At 38.5% G+C, this 14,001-nt stretch overlaps 1 protein-coding gene across 7 annotated transcripts in view; it reads right to left on the reverse strand.

The window, feature by feature from the left end:
• The window catches only part of LOC135205604 (uncharacterized), a 630,437-nt gene that overhangs the window by 549,474 nt on the left and 66,962 nt on the right, over positions 1 to 14,001 (reverse strand). Inside the window, exon 1 of one of the 7 annotated variants that reach the window (XM_064236381.1) lies at positions 1,623 to 2,539. The exons of the other annotated variants lie outside the window; for them this stretch is intronic. The gene's annotated coding sequence lies outside the window, so the exon portion shown is untranslated. Of the gene's footprint in view, positions 1 to 1,622; positions 2,540 to 14,001 lie in introns of those variants that run through there. 7 annotated transcript variants of the gene reach the window in all.

The raw sequence follows: 14,001 nt of genomic DNA on the forward strand, positions 1-14,001 counted from the left end.
ACTGCAGCACCACTAGGTTCATCTACGTACTGAGATTTGTTTTTATTGCGAAGTAGGAAAAACAGATTGATTAAATTATCGAAGGACCTAATGCCTTCGTCCAAACAGTCCATCGTCGCGAAATTCTTCCATGGCCAAAAATCCACAACAGGAATCAAATTAGGATAATGGAGATCGGTATTAGATGAGGATCCGTGGTATTCAGACACAGAAACCCAAATTTGGCCCAGCAAGTAAACATTAGACAGAGAAACGCTTAATTAAGCCCACTAAATCCCAATGATTAGAATGGACGGGTATACAGCGTTAAAGTTGAATGAATGACGGATTAATGATAATATATGAATAGGAGGCAAATTGGATTGAGGTTAATGTTTGCAATTAAAAAATAATTGTCTTTAAAAAATGGAGCGTCAATATCAACGCCATCTCCCAAGGATTAACCATCAATGTATCTATGCCTATTGTTGAAATATCTTGGGCAGTGTACGTGAACGTTAGTAACATACCCGAGTAAGAATATTTATCTAAATGCCCTACTTCCCCATCTGAAGAATTATACAGGTAGCTTGATGTCCAACCCAGGATCTTGTTAACACCTCCTCTGCCCTGCCCCTGTCACCTTCCCTACAATAGTATAGGAACTGGCAAAGTCTGGAAACCACTTCAAACTTGTGTTTCTTATTATTGACCTTAAGAGGGAGGATACTTCTCCCATGGCACTTTCTTAAAATATAACACTGTATAGGGCCACTTTGTGTCACAAAGAGGTCCCTTCTTCATACTAATCACTTTCATGAACTGGTGGTTATTAACATTCAGTCGGTTTTCCATTTCCATGGATTCCTATATGGGCAAAGACCCAATAAAAAAGGATGTACTTGCGAAGGCTAAATCGGGTATGCAAAGGATTGAACTGATTTAGAACCTGAAAATATGATAAATATATTTTCAGTGGATTTCTTTGCAGCCTGGACTAGAGTTATGAGTTCTGTAGTAAATACATCCAAATCTGTGGTGCACCACTAAGCCGCAACCGGAGATAATGAGTTAAAAACCACAATGATGATTATGGGAATGTAGTATTTTTCAAAATACAAAAAAAAATTTAAAAATAAAAACAGGGAGCTTTCGACCGTCTGCACAACATAAGCTCCCTGATTTTTTAACCTTTTTGTATTTTGGAAAATACAGTCTCATTCATTATTGTGGCTGTTAACTCATAAATTCATAGCTGCAATGTCTAGTAGTTTGATCAAGTATATACTGTCTTATAACCAACAAACAGCAATTATATTTTTATTTTGAGCCATCAATACACATTTTCTTGTGATTTGAATATTCAGTACAATTATGTTCTAGTAACTATGCCCCAATTGCAATATCTGACAATTTCCCCACTTTTTCATAATAGTGTTAGAGTGGCAAGAAGAGTCAGTTGGATCAAACACACACTAGATATATGCATGCATTAAATATAACCTAAACAATTTCCCTTTTTTTTAATCCCATTAACAATTTATAACAAAAAGGCGCAATCTTGTAACATAAGTTCTTTTCCTAATAATTACAAAAATGAACGACTTTCTCCTCTTCACTTTCCCACATTAAAGAAAACTTACATTCAGCGACGAATGACAAGCAGCGTGGCATGGACCGAGCACAACAGGTCCATGGGTCTTAAATCACGCTTTTCACTGCATTTGCGATAAAGGATGACCTAATTCACCGGCTTGGAGGTCGATAGGTTATTTCACGTTAATCCAGAGGGCTCGAACAATCCAGTTCTGACGCGACGTAATCTTCAAGATTATGACCCAGTATTACGGGGAGTTTATGACAAAGTTGTAGCACAGATAACTGTTCAATGTGACAAAGTTTCGGAGAAAACTGCCATTCAGTGTCACGGGACAATTTTGATAATTGTCATTCAATGTTCAAAGGCAGTAGCTCTTATTTCAGCGCTATTCGGCACTAGATTACACTACAAGTCAGGTATAACTGGCGTTAGATTACTATCCAATGACACAGTTCTGATAGAAACTGCTATTCAGAATACAACACAAAATTCTGGCACAAGATATGATTCAGCTGTTACGCAGAGTTTAGATATGCATCATTTACATCAAATATCCTTAACCACACAGAAACAGTAACTTATTCAAACTTGATATCCGTATATTTAAACGAGAATCACGGCACTCAAAAACAAATCACTGAAAAAGTCAACTCATCTTCATGATATTAGTACCATATATAAAGATATGCAAACATTTAACAACTGCGCTAACACGGGAGGCATTTCAATCACGTGGGTATTTTTCACTTACCAAAATCTGAACAGTTTGGTCTTTTTTATTTTTTAAGTACATGCACCTCGTCCACTATGAGGGATAACTTTAGAGAAAGACCAAGACACCAGTCGCTGCTACATTCCTCCCCCAGGTTTAAACATAGATTATCCACAATAAAAAAAGACAGGTAATTCAATGTATAAAACGATGTGTGGGAACAGTATCAAGCAATGTTACGTGCGCGACCTCCGGGTTGCTACTGACTGCCTGACCCGCGTGAGGAGAGAGAGAGAGAGAGAGAGAGAGAGAGAGAGAGAGAGAGAGAGAGAGAGAGAGAGAGGATGGGGATGTGGAACACACGTTTCCTCACTGACCGATTCATCATCGATCAAAGGTAAACCAGCACCTCTCCTCCCCTCCCCTCCCCAAGACAGATCCATCCTCCCCAATCTCTTTTCCTCCTTGACCTTCCATGTTCCAATATAACGTGAGAAGAGATTTGTGGAATAATAATGGTAACGACTACGATAACGAAACAATCATAAAAATAACCCAAAGCAGGCTTCTACTTTATAGAAAAATTAAAATATTGCGGAAGTTAATGCAGCAGTTACGTGAGAATTACTCTCAAACACGCAGTTACCGTGAATAATAAAGACACAATAATTAACCCGCTGAAGCCTTAGCGTTCGCTAAGAAACGCGGGGTTCGCAGACAAGATCCATCGAGCAACCTGCCCTCTATCCATTTACAGTGCATGCGTCAAGAATACGATCTACTTTCATATACAGGAGACGTTGGGGAAACTAAGAACACAAGCAAGCATCACGCGATCTTAGCACTAAAGGTTCGTTCGTCCGTATTTGATTAAGCTGGCCTTGTGCGAATATGGACTCTTGCTCTTAGAGCAAATAAAAACTGGGCGATCAATTAAATGCTTTACTGTTACAACTTCCTGAAAGGAACTGCAGATTGGGTCCTATCTCCCTTTTCCACTTTCCATTAAGTATCTACGCGTAGCATACGTCGTCCTTTACGCAGCCTTGTTGAAATAATGGACATCTGGATGATTTGACGACTGCCATCTCTTAACTGTAGGCCGAATGGCGTTCAACTTCTTATTACCAATTATGTTTTCCCAACCAATTTGCCACTTCCTAGTGTGTGTGTGTGTGTGTGTGTGTGTATATATATATATATTTAACTCAATTTCTGTATGATTATTTGTTCGTTATGCACGCCCAGACTATAAAAGCTGGGGTTACCAAATTTTTATCATAAGATTCCTCTCCCCAAGGAAGGTTTTAGTACAATTCCGAAATTCGAGAACCGTTTCTAAGGGGGTCATAACCCTTCTTTTTCATACCCCCTGATTTTTTACAACTTTCCGAGTTGACAGCTAGGTTATTAAATTTTTACCATAAACTCCCCTCCCCCCCGCAAGGAAGGTTTTAGTCAAAATCCGAAATTCGAGATCCGTTTCTAAGGGGTCATAACCCCTCATTTTTATACTCCCTCATTTTTTACAGCTTTCTGAGTTGACATCTATGTAGAAGTGTATCTATGGGTACAAACAGGTTCCCACAATATGGGGGTCATACGACACCCTCAGAGGTAAGGGGGGCAAACTCCCTGGGAATGGGGGACCAAGGGTTTCCCACAATATTAGGGGGCATAAGAGCTACACCCTTTCGACTTACAGACCAAGGGAGAAGGGCATCATAGCCTAAATACCCCAACCTTGATACCTGTTTGTTTGTATGGTGTTTTGTATGGAACCAGTGGTTACTCGGCAACGGGACCAACGGCTTTACGTGACTTCCGAACTACGTCGAGAGTGAACTTCTATCACCAGAAATACACATCTCTCTCTCCTCAATGGAATGCCCGAGAATCGAACTCGCGGCCACCAAGGTGGCATGCCAATATCATACCAACCACACCACTGAGGCGCTCCCAACCTTGATAGCAGTGGATGGTACAGCCCCACAAGCCCCCCAAAGGATCAAAGATGGGTCTACTGCATTCAAATTTGGTACCAAGGGTTCACATAAATGACTATAAACGCATTTAACACCAATATCACGGTTTAACTATAGGCTGAGTTTTATAAAGAGCCGTTTAAGGGGAACCTCGCGATGAAAATCTTTCCCAAGCACCGCTGCAACATGTATGCGCCTCCCATCGGCTGGCGGTGCCTGACTGAGCCGGTCAGTGACGCAGTAGCATTGGCTGGGAAAGATATACGTCCACGTCATTTAGAAGTGAATATGCGTTCATTAACACGTCCAAAGGACGGGTACAGCTGTAAGTATAAATATGAATTCTTTACCTGCCTTATCGGCTCTGCCATCCCCATCTATACCCACAAGAGCAGGTACCCAACCAAAGCTCACCCTGATACGCTTGCAGAAGTACAGGAGGGTCAGCCATTCCTGTACTTCTTGTACAATTTGGCGGAAGGGAATAGACCGTTTCAATGACGATAAAAGACTACTCAAGTCAGAATATATGATAAAACTTACGTCATTCTTTCTTTTATTGAAAACATTTAACAGCTTCAAGAACGGCATATAATTCAGCCATGAATATCGAGCAGGAAGGGGATAATTTCTTCTTGATTACATGATTTCCTACCACTACTGCACAGCCAACTCCATCCTCCGACTTTGAGCCATCAGTAAATATGCTCTGGCCCCTGTGTTGGAGAGAATGCTGAAGAAAGTCTATTTTAATTTACTCATGGGAAATATGTTTCTTTTCTCCAACAACTGGACATATATCAATAGGTTGCACCTAGGCGGAGACTTACGGAATAAAACCTTTGCTAATGGTGCTGTCAATACGCCAACATCTCTACTTTCTAAGTCTTTCCTTCAGGGGTTTGGGTAGTCGACGCCTATTTGCTGCTTTCACATACTTATAATTTGGATTGCTGTTGGAGGTTAAGGATCTGGATATGTACCTTAAGCTTAGTTCTTCCCTGCAGATTGAAAGGGAGTAAACCAGAGTCTACATATATTCTAGCTACAGGGGAAATGTTGTATGCCCCTGTGCATATCCATACTCCCAGGTTATGTCCCACATTTAATTTTTCTAGGTTAGTTTTATAAGAGGATCCATAGATTTGACAGTCATAATCCATCTTGCTTAAGCATAAAGATTTATAAAGCTTTAACAGTGTTTTTCGGTCTGCTCCCCAATCAAAATGTCATATCACCTTCAATATATTTGGTGATTGTCTTTTATGAAGAGGATTGGTATCTCTTAGTTTTCTAGTTTGTGTGAATTTGATGGATTTAATTTTATGAGATGAAACCTTAAATCCCCTAGCATCTGCCCACTTTGAGACTTCATTTATTACAGTCTGAACCTTCCTGCAGGCTTGTGCAGCGGTAGATCTACTTGGTCCATTAGACAATTGATTACTATCCCAAATACAGTGATGCTCAGCACACAGCCCTTGAGGGATACCTTCTTCTTGTATATAGGAAGAGGAGAATGCAGACACAATGCAGACTTTTAGGTAACAATCTGATATAAAATCCTTAATGAAATAATACATATTACCTCCAATGCCCCAGGAAACCAACTGCTTCAGAATAAAATCCCTCTAAGTGGTATCGTAAAGTTTCTCCATATCAAAGACGACTCCATCAACTTGATTCTGGATGGCAAAAGCAGTTTGGATCTCACTTCATAACACTAATAGTGGGTCTATAGTTTTTGTTTCTATGGTGCTTTTACGTTGCATGGAACCAGTGGTTATTCAGCAACGGGACCAACGGCTTTACATGACTCCCGAACCACGTTGAGAGTGAACTTCCATCACCAGAAATACACATCTCTAACACCTTAATGGAATGCCCGAGCATCCAACTCGCGGCCACCGAGGTGGCAAGCCAAGACCATACCGATCACGCCACCGAGGCGCTTATGTGGGTCTATAGTACTTCTATTCTTTCTGAATTCAAATTCCTTATTGGATAAAAGCAGTTTGGTTTCTAACTACTATACCAATCTGTTAGTCACCATTCTTTCAAACAGCTTACATACACAGCTTGTAACTTGAGTTAGTTCTGGGGTTTTTACCAGGCTTAAAACTGGGGATTACAACTGATGTCTTCCATGACTTTAAAAAGGTATGAAGTTTCCAAAGATCATTAGGAGTATCCAAGTGCCTACTGGTCTCTGGAAGATGCTTTAACACTGCATACCTAATACCATTCTCTCCAGGGGACATTGATGATGAGTTTGCTAAATCATTCAGCATCTCGTCCATGGTGAAATACATATTGAAAGCCTCTGCATTATTGGACTGAGGTGGAACTATCGATGTAGTATTTCATATTTGGTGAAATTCAGGAGAGTACTGTGTTGCACTAGATACTTAGGCTTGCCAAACATATTTGCCACTTTTTTTAGGATCAGATATATATATATTCTCCACCATTGGTGTAGGTAGCAGATCTGGAATACATTTGCCTTGCAATTTCCTGATCCTATTCCAGATGTACTTTATCCATGATTCTCTCTTAGCCTTTTATAGTTCTTTTCTGCTTTGCACAGGCTCTTGCAAATGCTATTTTGTTTGCCGATCAGGGTCATCTTAATTATCTACGAAAGCATGTTCACGTGACTTTTCTACCAACCGCAAATTTCTTATTCCACCAAGGGACAGTTGTTCTGAGTATACATTTCTCTGAACTATCTAATACCACGTCAGTAAAGTGCTGACAAGCTTGAATTGGAGAAGGGAAGTCCTTGGAATTCTCTTCAATGTATGTTAACCTGTCATATGAACTCTATAAAGTTTCATCTATTTTCCACTTTGGGAGGCATGGGGATGGAGTATTATCAACATATTTCCGATGTGTGGGCCAATGGTCACCGCCATATAGGTTCTTGCATACTGACCACTGGTATTCCAGTGCAAGAGCCGAGTAACACATTGTTCAATAAAACTATATTGTTCCTGTCAAGTAACTGCTCAATAATATTACCCCATCTATTACATACATTACTCCCCCCAAAAGGGTATGTTTTGCATTAAAATTATCCATTAATATGAATGGGGATGGCAGCAGGTCAGTTTGGTGTTGGTCACTGATTGATTGATATATCTTAGTTTTACCAGACACTGAGGTGATTAACAGCTCTCCTAGGGCTGGCCCGAACGATTAGAAATTTTTACGTGGCTAGGAACCAATTGGTCACTTAGCAACAGGACCTACAGCTTATTGTGGGATCCAAACCACATTATATTGAGAAATGAATTTCTATCAACAGAAATAAATTCCTCTGATTCCGCGTTGGCCAAGCTGCGAATCGAACTCTGGACCACCAGATTGGTAACCGAGCACGAAAACCACTCGTCAAACGAGGAACTTGGTGTTGGTCATAAATATCTAATTGCCCATTATTACTTGACATATCATATAGGTGATATTTTAATCTAGGCTGTAGATATAGAGAACACAGAGTGATCTTTTTATCAATATAAATTTGTACAGCACAAGCCTGAACTATTGTGTTAAGTTGGATGATGCTGCATTTTACAGATTTAGGGATAATAAAACCTGTGCCTCCTCGAGTTCTTTCTCCTGGCTGAGGAGATTGTGGAAATTATTATTTAAACCAGGATTATATAATTTATCATCAATTTTTTGCTTCTTGGGGGCATATCTTCTTTGTCTCTGAATCCCTGATTAGTGTTTTGATTTTTCAGCGCTTGAAATAATACCCAGACAGTCCCACTGTAAAACTGACATTATTTATGTTTATGTTTTTTAGAGTCTTTTATTTTGATTGACTTATTTCTATGGATGTTGAATTTATGAATGGTCTTTTGATCTCTGGCTTTCCTTTAGTACCCTTATTATTTACACTTTGGCTATTAACTTCAGGGTGAGGACAGATCTCTGCTCTTGTGATTTTTTTTTAAATCAAAATGCTGAACTACTTTGGTCTCGCTGACGTGCCAGTATAGTTTCTGTTAAATTCAAGGTTACTCTCATTTTCATTTTGGCTGTGGGAAATGGAGGAGGGGAGAAAGATGGAGTACTGTCTCTCTTCTGCACTTTATTTTTGTCCAATTCCTTTTCTTGGAGCAGAGGAGCTATTTGTAATCCTTCATCTATTGTGGGAGATGTTAAAGGTATGGGTAGATTTTCTTCACCAACTGGTGACTTATCTACCTCAAGAGGTGACTTATCTCCTTTCAAAGAGAGTGCTCTTGCCTTGCCAGGCTGAGCACCTGACCCAGAGGGGTGGGCCTCTATCATAGGGGCTGCAGCAACTGTTACAAAGGAAGGAGCTCCTGTACTGACTGGATCCCTTGTGGTATTAAGGGGTAAGGAATTTAGAGCTCTAGCATAGCTCTAAGCTGTTCCATTTGTCTTTTTGCCTGACTTATGCTAATGTGCTCATTATTTGCTTCCTCTATTGGTAATTGCTCAAGTTTAAATTCTTCACATTTTTTATCATTGGATTTGTGATCCAAGTGACAATTAACACTCTTCGGAGCCAGAGAGCCAAAGCCATGTTCAGGGACTGAGCAATTAATACAAACTCGAGGGTTTTTACTCTTGATGAGTTGGCAAGCCTGAAGCAGTCAAAACACTGCATAGGTTTTGAGTTGAAAGGTCTTACTCTCACCACTTCATTTTGAAATGTGACATGGGATGGTGCAAGTCCTCAAATGTCATAATGATCATGTTTGCACTAAATATCTTTTTTACCTTCCATACTGATGGTAGGCTCATTTCTATGATTTCTTCTTCTGTGAATTCATAAAAGTCTTTATCAAAGATTACCCCTATCCCATAGCTAAAGTTCATTGGGGTCTAATCTCTTTGAGCATTTCGTTGTCTTTAACCTGCATCAAACTCAACATTTGTGCCTGGATCTTTGATTTTGTATGAATAAGAATTTTTCCTTTACCAAATCTAGATATCTCACTACTTTTTATGCTTCCTACTTTTTCCTGAATTTATAATAGTTATATTTTTCCTCCTTTGCTGTTGCTACCAGCAACATAAGATAGTTTGGGAGACCTTGCTGAAATATTCTTCTGTTAGTTTTGACATCTATCTACAGTGCATTCAGAGGGTATATGCACATCCATATATCTAAGAGTTTTATCAAGTCAAACTTCCTCTTATGACAGACAGGCATATTTCTAGTGTCTCAATATTGCAGTTGGCTTTGAAAGTATCTTCATGTTTTTTTAAAGTAGCCCACGCTTTCCACTTGACTTCTATTTCAGGATAGTTAATTTTAATTTCTGTTTATGGAACAAGGGTACTCAAGATTAGTAGATATGGTTTCATAATCACATCTGAGTGGCTGATCCTCATTATGTAATACTCTCAAATCTTTCACGTAGGTTGTCTGTAGAGGTTGCAGTAGTCGTCATCAGTACCAAGATGTTCCAATCAAGGGCTCCATCTTAAACCTGAAAACCTTAAAAAGATATCAGCCTTTCATGGAATTTATTCTTCTACAAATGGCACAAGTGAGAACCGACTCCCTAATATCAGCGCCACCCTAATCACATTATGGGCAAACCGGATAGAACGCCAAGAGTCCTATCCCCAGACCCAGACCCCCTGGAATCGGTGGTCCTCCTGCAGAATAGTTCCGCCTGATATCTCTCTAGTCTGAACATTATCGGACAGTTGATGGTCCTACCACAGTTTCCAACCGGGGAGATTATGTTTGCAAACAAATGAAGCATATCTGGTGCATGCACAATACACTGGTGAGCAAAAGGAAACAATGGAAGATGATGCTCACCTACTATAACTTTGACAAGTGTTTTGTGCACACTACATGTATGGCAGGGTGAGGTTTCTGTCTTGCTTATTATTTTGTATATGTATTCTCGTGTAGTGCTGTATTAATTTCTCAAAATATAAAAGAAAATACTCTCAAAGTTGCTTATGTTTTGTGTTTTTCAGTCATTTAACTTCACTTACCATGAGAGAAAAAACATTTCATGGCAACAATATTTAAATAAAAATCAATATTATTTTCCTTTCCATAAAGGTTTAGAATCCAGTAGTTTCAAACAACTTTCACATGAGGGCAAGCTTTCTGTGTCACTGCACTCTTGACAGTGGAAGGGTCTGAAATTCGTTGGTCCATTTATCTCGATCCATTTTCTATGAATCCTAATTGTTACTCTTGCAACGTCTATCGTTATTTTTTACTCTAAAAACACGGATTTATAATTTTTTGTATTTATCGTTGGTATATGGTTAAAATAAATAAATGCGTAGGAATGTAGTGGAATAATTACGTTTTGAATTTTCTATGTAGTAAAATCGCATGCATTTACGAAAATAAGTAAATCGGAATATCTAATACACAATTACTTTTATGATATAATATTTTGCATAAGATTATATTTCATAAAGATCAACTTCCAAGTGAAAGATACGCATGGGTGAAAACTTCACTCCATGTGTTGGTAGTGGCGCGAAAATATTACTGGCATATCGCTCTCATCAATGGTTGGCAGACGCAGACGTTGCAATGGTAGTGTAGACATAGCGGGTCTAGGGTGGGTAAATTGGTGATAATATTACTCATTTACTGAGCACGTACTCTTCTTCCTTGTGCCTCCTGAGTAATTTGAACCAGGTTACGAGGTGCTCTGTCCCACTGTTCTCTTTCATCTTAATTCTTTTTAAGCCTTGCATGAGTTGGAAGTTAGTGGAAGCCAGCCACTTAGTTCTTTCCTTGTCACTCTCGCTGAGATACGATGCCAGGATAGTAGGTTTCTCTTTCCCCATCTATTCGTGCATGCTACAACAACACACGAATGAACCACTGTTTATAAATAAGGCGAAGATTAACTACTTGAATGATCAACGTTCATCTGATACGGTAGAGAAGCCGAAATGGCTTTTCTCCCACCAGCAGTGTATTGTTTAGAAAACGACGGGTTGATGATGTCACGTTGATGACTCCTATATTTAGCTTCAGGTATAAACCCAGTCCCAGCTATGATATCTTTTTCTATTTAACTTATGTATTAACTTTGTGGACATAGGCTTATAACTATAATAAATGGACCTATTAGCCCTCGTAGCATCAATAATTACGACTTTTGTAAAGATTTGCTGGCATATCATTATGAATCACATTTTTTAAGAATGGTATTTGAATGAATAATCATTTGTACTTCCTAAACTAGTGAAACTTTATACAAACACACACATATAATATATATATATATATATATATATATATATATATATATATATATATATATATATATAAATATATATATATACATATAAATTGTAATAGCCACAATGTCCTCTAACTTCTCAAATTCTTTTCTCTTCTTTGGATATGCTTGTCACTACAAAGCCTTGAGCTCCAACTTCAAAGAAATTTGAAGATATCATGATGTCAGGTAGCGGGAACCAAACCCGTAATACCACAATCACGACGAGGTCACCTTGCCGACCTGACCACGAGAAGGTTAAAAGTCTATTCCCTTTCATACATACATATACCTGTCGTTTACAGATATATGTTTATTAGAGCTGGAATAGACCCACCCTCACCATGGTAGTCAAGTGGGCAATCGTTTTTATTGGCTTTTAAGCTGAAATATATATATGTAGAATCTACTGGTCATTTTTACCAGATACATATGAAATTGTAATAACCACAATGCCCTCTTAACTTCTCAAATTCTTTGCTTTTTTTTTTTTTTTTTTTTTGGATACACTTGTCACCACAAAGTCTTGAGCTCCAACTTCAAAGAAATTTGAAGATATCATGATGTCCAGTAGTGGGAAACGAACCCAATGTACCATAATCACGACAAGGTCACCTTGCCGACCTGACCGGCTCTAATAAATATATATCTGAAAACGACAGATATATGTATGTACGAGTGGGAATCGACCTTTATCATTCTCGGAGTCAGGTTGGCACAAAAATTTAATATAAAGTTCACTATACAGGAATAACTTACACTCAAGGGGAATTATAACTGTTAATTACTTAATCACCAGTCTGATGTGAACAACTGCCTGGTTTAGAAACGATGTACAGTGACTTTTGACCACATAAGTGGTTAATATCCAGTCTGCTGCGCCTATAGCAGTACGTTAACTGAAAATCATATCATACTAAAGAAGCTAATAAATAAAATATTTATAAAAGAGGGTTTCCCTCTTAATTATAATAATATGCAAAAAGTCCTTCTTTTAAGGCAGTGTCATTAAAAACAATAGCTGCTTCGATGGCATTTAGTTAGTAGCGAGTCTTCTATATTCTTCTTATCTTATTCTCGTCTGCTGTCAAAATAAATATCCAAAAGACATTAAAGGGTATTCTGCTTTCATTGTTTATTTTACTCTTACACCTAGACGCACATGCAGGTGGTCATCTAATGAGAGAATGTATGAAATTAAAATGTGGACAAGTATTAATAGCAGGAAGCTTAGATTGATGTCATAGCGGGTCTAATTTTCATTGGTCACATTTTCTTTGGGGAGTCAGGTTTCCATTGGACAGTTTCCGCCTCGGGGGATCTACGTTGTAAAGCCCGCAGACGTTTGGACTGCATTGGATATAATAACCGTGGAGTTTAGGAGGTTTCTACTGGCGTATCACTCGCTGGTATTGTAGGTGTAGTGATCAAGGAGGTAATTACAGCCAAGAAGGTCCGAAGGTCTGCGGGCTTTACAACATGATCCCCTCAGGCGGAAACTGATCAATGAATATTCGACCCCCAAATCACAATATGACAAGTGAAAATTCGACCAGCTAAGACATCAATCTAGTCTTCCTGCTATAATAATTGTCCAACCTTTGGTTTCATAAGTTCTCTCATTAGATAAGCACCTGCGTGTGAGTCGAGGTGTACGAGTAAAATAAACCACAAAAGCAGAATACCTTTCCATGTCCTTTTAGATATTTATTATTTTCTCGTATCTACACACATGAATATAAGAAGAACTTGGAAGACTCTCCACAAGTTAAATACAGCAGGAACAAATGTTGACAAATGTAGTACCTTTACTGTACATTATTATTCTGTTGACATTGAATAATATCTTTTAGGAAATGTACCGGACAGCTTATGACTGTCAAAACACAACAACTCTGAGATGTATTACTATCATACAGAGTAAAAAAAAACTAAACTACTACTTTAATTAAATTACATGCTCATAAAGATTTTGACTCGGCAATAAACTCTGCGGTAAGACCCACCCGTATTTCACTAATAGTTACATTAATGGCAGTGCACGTTGTCTATTTACCTATTAAATTTCTTATAATAGTCAGGTACGTCAACATACGTAAATATATATATATATATATATATATATATATATATATATATATATATATATATATACCGGGTGTTTCGAAATTAGAGGCGCCCCTCCCTCAACAGAACAAATGGAAAGTTATGAAGTTTTCTGCTATGGTACATTATTTTAAGTTTATATTAAGCTATTTTTTATTTTACATTTCTTGTATTTTCAGACTGAGTGACGGAGTTAGATGCAGCCATGGCTAACGACTCGGAGGAAATCAGATGGATTGACCGAATCTGGGCTATGATAGAGCGGCAGCCCAGACCATTGAGATACAACGAACGAGATACCGACTGTAACCCCTATTGGTATTTAGAAGTAGACTTGTAAACCGTGAAAGTGACCTTCTGCCG

Source organism: Macrobrachium nipponense, chromosome 24 (genome assembly GCF_015104395.2).
Source record: "Macrobrachium nipponense isolate FS-2020 chromosome 24, ASM1510439v2, whole genome shotgun sequence".
Taxonomy (NCBI): Eukaryota; Metazoa; Arthropoda; class Malacostraca; order Decapoda; family Palaemonidae; genus Macrobrachium; species Macrobrachium nipponense.